Here is a 6,770-nt window from a genome sequence, read left to right as displayed (position 1 = left end):
GCCCGGGGCTTCCCTGCACCCCTGTCTTCCAGCACCTGGCCTAGTAGAGGTCAAATGGCAACTGCCCAGTGAATTGGATTTGATCTAAGAAGATTTCTGGCCATCATCTCATTCAGGGATAAACATAGACTCTGGCCTTTCTTCACAGTTGGGGAGTGAGGGGTGCCGAGCTGTACCTGCAGACCCTCCCTTGGATCTCTCTCCCTGCCCCAACCCCCAGTGCCACCCTGCACCCCAGCCTCCTGACAGCTCCGGGTAGGGCAGATCCTAACAGCCCTGAATGGAACAGTGAGGAGGCACCTGGTGGGTAGGGGGTGGGGGGTAGGGGTGGGCAGCAGCCCTGTGAGCATCTGTGGGGGGAGGGGGCTCCTCACTTTCAGAGGGACACCAACAAGCCAGGTGGGTCCAGTGGGGACTGGCCAGAGTGGACATGGCCCCATCATCTGAGATGCAGAGGTGTTAGGTTGCCACACCTAAGGGAGATGGGAGGGGTCCTCACATGCTGAAGGGGGGCCTGAGGAAGGGAGGGTAGCCCAGAGGGCAGGGGAATGCAGCCAGTGCAGCCCCGGACAGGGAAATTACTTGTATCTGGACTGTTGACAGTCACTATTCTTAATGTCCACCATGGCTCCCAAGCAATGCATCCAGTGTCTGACCATCTTTGTGGCTGTAGCTCTGTGCTGACTGTAGAGGGTGACCGCAGCTCACACCAGTGTGCTCGTGCTAAGGGCCCCATGACCATGCCCTTCTGAAACAGGAGGGAAGGAGGCAGGGCACAACATTTGAAGGAATGACATAGCCCAAGGACATGACATAAACTGATTAAAACCAAGTGGGTCCAAGATGGCGGACAAGTCGGCTTCCAGTAGACCTTGAGCCTCAGTATACACTCACTGAAACACATCAGCAAGCTAAATGACACACCCACAGGTGCCATGACATTTCCAAGACTGACCATAAGTATCAAAAAGTGGGCGGTGGCCCAATTCTTGGAAATCCACCCCCTTTGTGAAATAGCTGGAATCCTCCTCCCACTCATTAGCCTATGAAATTACCCACCCCTATAAAAACTGACAACCCCAAACCCTGGTGCCTTTCTCACCTTCTGAGATGGCCCACACTCTGTCTGTGGAGGGTGTTTCTCTCTAAATAAATCCACTTCTTCCTTATCACTTTGTCTCTCACTGAATTTCTTCTGCGATGAGGCATCAAGAATCTAAGCTTCATTAAGTCCTGAACCAGGTGTGTGATCACAGTTGAAAGACTGTGGGTTTTGGCCGGGTTCGAGTCCCAGCCGCGGGGGTTCAGGTCCCAATCTGAGGTGCACGGTTTCACTTCCTGGGTCATCTTAGTTCTCTGCATCCTCCATGCCTCAAACAGAACCCGGCTGACTGTCAGTTCTTGTTTGCTGCTTGAAGGAAGGAATGAACGCCTGTGGTGGGGCTGGGGCAGAAGGGACAAAGGGATCAGATAGACCTGGGTTCAAATTTCTGCTCTTGGGGCTTCCCTGGTGGTGCAGTGGTTAAGAATCTGCCTGCCAATGCAGGGGACACGGGTTCAAGCCCTGATCTGGGCAGATCCCACATGCCGCAGAGCAACTAAGCCCATGCGCCACAACTACTGAGCCTGCACTCTAGAGCCCGCGCACCACAACTACTGAGCCCAGGTGCCACAACTACTGAAGCCCACGCGCCTAGAGCCCGTGCTCCACAACAAGAGAAGCCACTGCAATGAGAAACCCATGCACCATGATGAAGAGTAGCCCCTGCTTGCCGCCACTAGAGAAAGCCCGCGCGCACAAACGAAGACCCAACGCAGCCAGAAATAAATTAAAAAATAAATTAATTAAAAAAAAGTTTCTGCTCTTCACCTACTGGCTGTGTGACCTTGGGCAAGTCATTTAGCTTATCTGAGTCTCAGTTTCTTTGTGAAATGGGAAGCCCAGGGCCTACGTCCCTGGATTGCTCTCAGGCTCAATGAGCTGCTGTGTACAAAGTAGTGACACAGTGGCCGGCGCCTGCATAAAGGCTCAGTAAACTGATAAGAACTATTTCTGAGTCTCTACACATCCCAATGTGTCCGCTTGCTGTGACTCAACTTACCCTTTCAGGATTCCATCTCTCCGGCACCTCCCAGATTATATCCAGCTCCCAAACCACTCAAGTCTCAGCCTGGCCCTCAAAGGATCAGGCATAAAGACAGAAAGCTGCCCATCTTCACCCTGAAGGAAACTGGAGGCCAATTCTTCTGTCCTCTATGGGGTCCTTGCCTCCTTCCCCATCCTTCATCTTGACTGGCCAAAAAGGACATCCCAGAGCACAACCCAAGCTGGAAGTTTCTGGAATTCATGGGGAAAAGCCCCACACTAGTTAGGGGAGAGTTCCCAAGGCCTGGGTGCCCCACACTCCCAGCCTGTCTGCTCCCTCGAAAAGGGTCCCGGTACCTCCTAATTTCCCAGCCAGGAGGCCTGCCAGTTCCCACATTACCACATGAATGGGCCACAAGGCGCCCTGTCCACTTGAGCAAACAATTTGGCTAGCAAATTGACATAATTAGGAGAGACAGAGAGGGAAGAAAGCCGCCCGGCTCCCACAGCAGCCCGCGGGCAGCTCCTGCCGAGCTCCTCCTGGGCTTTGTGGGCCTGGTGCTCAGGGCTGATTAGAAACCTTGTGGCCTTTTCAAGAGCCCTAAGTGATTGGCCCCCTTAATCTGATTACAACTTGCAGAGCCCCTCCAGCCGCCTCTGAAGGGCCGTTCTCAAGCATCCTGCTCGATGGTGCACACACGAGTACACACACACACACACACACACACACACACTTAGCACCCACTCAGGGCTGCTGGTGGAGGCGCTGCCTCTTTCCTCACCATGGCTCACCTCTTTAGTCAGGGACCTCTGAGGACCTCTGAGCTGTCCTAGTCGCCACCTTCAGGCCCCATTCCCCTCAAGACAGGCCCTAAACCTGACACACAAGGGGACTGACACTGCCCCTAACACACTGGGTCACCTATCTTTTTACTTTTTTAATTTCTTAATACAATTTTAAAAGTTACTTTCCATTTACAGTTATTACAAAACATTGGCTATACTCCCCACGTCGTACAATACATCCTTGAGTCTATCTTACACCCAACAGTTTGTACTTCCCTCTCGCCCACCCCAAATTGCCCTCCCCCCACCCCAACTGGTAACCACTAGCTTGTTCTTTATATCTTGGGTCACCTATCTTTAGAGTGTCCCACTCGGATACACTGCCCAGGCCAGGGGCACACGCATACACTCACACCCCATGGGCATGCCTCCCTACCACCCATCCCTCCTCAGAGCGGCCACTCTGACCATCCAGGACAAGATACCCAACCCCACCAAGGGCAGCCCTCTCTCCACAGCAGCTGTATTTCCGGGGCTTCTCGGGCTGCAGCTCCCAGGGGATTAGGCCCAGCAGGCAGCCTGGACACAGCTCAGGCACAGGCTGCTTGGGCCGCCCCCCCTGGGAACTCAGCTCGCAGGGCTACCGTCAATGGCCTCAGCTCTCCACATCCACTTTCTAGCTCTTAATCCCCGGAGCTGAGCCACAATGGCCCCTTTTCCCATACTTGCTCCTGGTCCTCACAGGCCCCAGCCTGGCCTCCGACCCCAATCGGAGCCCTCCTGGACCGCAGCGCAGGGTGAGGGTGGGGCGGGGGACAAAGCTGGCCCAAGGCGGAAGGGGACAGAAGAGGAGGCTCTGGCCTTGTTAACTAACCACCCCTACCCCAAGAGATGCAAGACGGGCATGTACGTATGGGTGGGTGACATGCGTAGGGCCCTCAGGGATGAGCCCCAGGCTGCTGCACCCCATCTTTCAGGCCATTCAACCTGGAGGCCCCGAGAAAGGGTTCTCCACTTAGGAGCCCCACTCTTTTCTCACACCGTCCTGAAGACCCTCATCTCCTGGCTGGGCCAGGAACCAGAGAGTGGGAAACATGGGGTCCAGGTTGGGACATTGAAATCAGTGGGACCTGGGCTCCAGTGTCACTTTAGCACCACCCTTAATAACGCTGTGACCATGGACGGGTTACTTATCCTCTCTGGACCTCAGTATCCCCACCTGTGAGATGCTGGGAGCTGCTGGGAGGTTAAATAACAGGGCCTGTAAGATCAGCACGGTGCCCAGCACATAGTCAGCACTCAATACATGGCTGCTGTCATCATTTGTGAGTCAAAACAGGAGGGGACTTGGGGTACAGCCACCAAACAACAGATGTGGGGACAGTCTCTGGGCGTGCCCCTGCAGCCCTGCAGGAATCTGGGCTCTGCAGGGTCCTGCGAAAACCGTTGTCACAGCTGTGCCCTCCAGGATAAGCCTCCCAGTATAAGCCTCCCAGTTGCCAACATTTTAAAGACCTCATCCCCAATCACGTGACCCAGAGCTAGTTTGGGCAACAGGGGTCGCTCCAGACTCAGGTCTCTCCCTGCTGAGGCCTGGGCTTGGGCTCCCAGGGCCACCTCGACATTACCCTGAGGCGACTGCCGGACCCTTGCCTTCGGTGCCCTCCCTGCACAGCCCCCAGAACCCAGGTCGTGTCATCAGGGGAAGGGACCCCCCCAGAGCCCCCAAAGCCTGGTCCTTGTCTGGGCCTACTACCGGGCGGGACTGCCAGCGGGACCTCAGGGCCGTCAGGCTTCGGGGATCTCCTCCACCCGTACCTCTCCGGCGCCGCCGCCCCTCCCAGGCCCTCCGTGGGCGTGCCGGGCTGGGCTGGGCTGGGCCAGCTCTGCAGGGGGAGGGAGGCTGGGGTGAGGATCAGCTGAAATCAAAGCCGCCGCTCCCCTCCCCGCCACGCCGCACCCCTGCCGAGCCGCCGCGCACCTCCTTCTTTGTCACAATGTTTTTCAATCCGGTGAAGCAAACTGTCCAATTAGAGCCGGGGCCTCCGGCTTCCATCTTTGCCGACGTTTAATTAACACGCTCCTCTTGGCAGCTGCTGACAAGTTCCAGAAACAGGTTGTAAAGGGTTTTTGTCTTTACCCAGCATGGAAAATGAGGGGTGTTACATCTCGGGAACATGAATAGGTTGCATTTCAGCTCCTCCTCCCCGCCGCCTCCTCCCGCTCCTCTGGCAAGCGGAATGAAGGCCTGAGTGCGTATGTACGTGTGAATTGCGAGGCGGACGGGGAGGGCGATTTGGAGGCAGGAGAGACCTTCTCCTCCCTCTCCCCTCACCCCTTCTTCCTCCCTCTCCCCTCACCCCTTCTTCCTGGAATCTTTGCTCCACAAAGGATCTGGATTCTGCTTCTTATTCTCCACCTGGCACACTTTTGCCTCACCTCCTTTTTAGCCATACCAAACCTTGCCATGCTGATTCCCATCCCTGGGTCTCTGCCCGTGCTGTCCCTTTGCCATCCTTCTGGTAAACTCCTATTCAGCCTCCAAAACCCTGCACAGGTGGCCCGCTCTGGTAAGCCACCTGGGCATTGAATGCCTGCCAGAGTTCAGGGTGGATTCTGGATGTCAGTTTAATCCGCCAGCTACACTGTGAGCCCCCTGAAGGCAGGAACTCTGTGTGGTGGCAGGCCTTAATAAGTGATGGAAGATCTGAATTACTGCAACATTCTCCCAATCTGGAGGGAAAGCAGGACTGGCATGGCAGGGAGGAAGGCGGGAAGGGTTGGGGGAGGGGAACTGGCCACAAAAGCCCTATCTCTCTACTCTCTCACCTGCCTGAGTGCCCTTGAAAGGGAGCCGGGTCACATGGAGGGCACAGTGGGCATGGTAGTTTCACAAAATGGGTGTTTCTGGGGTGGCTGATGTGAAGTAAGGAGGGGCCTTGGGGAAAGATCCCAGTACAAAAGCTGAGCCCTGCTGGGGGAGGGTGGGGGCGGGCCCCAGGCTGGGCAGACTCCAGCACCCTGAATTCTTCCTCTTCAGCCTGGGATGATTTTCCTTGCAGTGTGAGTGGCAGCTTGCGGTGGGAGGTCAGGACTGAGACGGGAGGTTTCTTGGGTCTTTTTCTCCCTCAAACTGGCCCTGTTGGAGCATTAATACCCATTCTACAAAGAACACCAAGAACATTTTATTCACGGAGGCTACCATCTGCATGGCACAGAGAGGCCTGGAGGTTTCAGGGGGCATGGGAGATACTGGCTGAGGGGCAGGAAGGGAGGGGAAGAGCCCAGCAGTCGGTGGTTGGCAGCTACGTTGTCTCGTAGGAGGGCTCGGGTCCACTTCCAGCCCCCAGCCCCACTCCTGCCTGCTTTTCTCAGGATGTGGCCACCAAGACCCCTGGTGGCAGGCTTCCTGCAGCCAGAACCTGGCTTGGATGCCCACTTTGTCTATAGCTCCTCCTCCATTCTCAGGCAGGTCCCCTGGGATGAAGGCGGAGGGAGAGATGGAGGCACCCTGGACCGGGCCAGCAGGTGGAGTGCCGCTCGCCTTGCTCTTTTGTTCCCAGCTTGATCAGCACTGGCTCCTTGGGGAACGCTGGAACAGTCTGTGGAGCCTGCAGGGAGAGCCAACAGCAGCGGGCCACTGTCATGTTCTGCAGTAGCCCCTCGGGCACCTTTTCCTTTTCTGAATGAGATGGGCAGCATTAGAAGCAACCGGTGACAGCCTCTCTTTTCTCTTTCCTTAGACCCCAGCATCCTCTCCTGACACATCACTCAGCCTGTGTCCCAGACACAGCTCTTTCCAAACTCTGGTCTTTGAAGAGGTCAGATAACTACGATAAGAGCAATGATAGTGACCTGGAGAGACCCCAGTTCCTCCACTTGCGCTGTGTGGCTTTGA

The sequence above is a fragment of the Delphinapterus leucas genome, chromosome 2 (genome assembly GCF_059928025.1).
Source record: "Delphinapterus leucas isolate spDelLeu-1000000601 "Yukka" chromosome 2, BTC_Dleu_Yukka2, whole genome shotgun sequence".
Lineage (NCBI taxonomy): Eukaryota > Metazoa > Chordata > Mammalia > Artiodactyla > Monodontidae > Delphinapterus > Delphinapterus leucas.
This window is presented reverse-complemented; position numbering follows the sequence as displayed.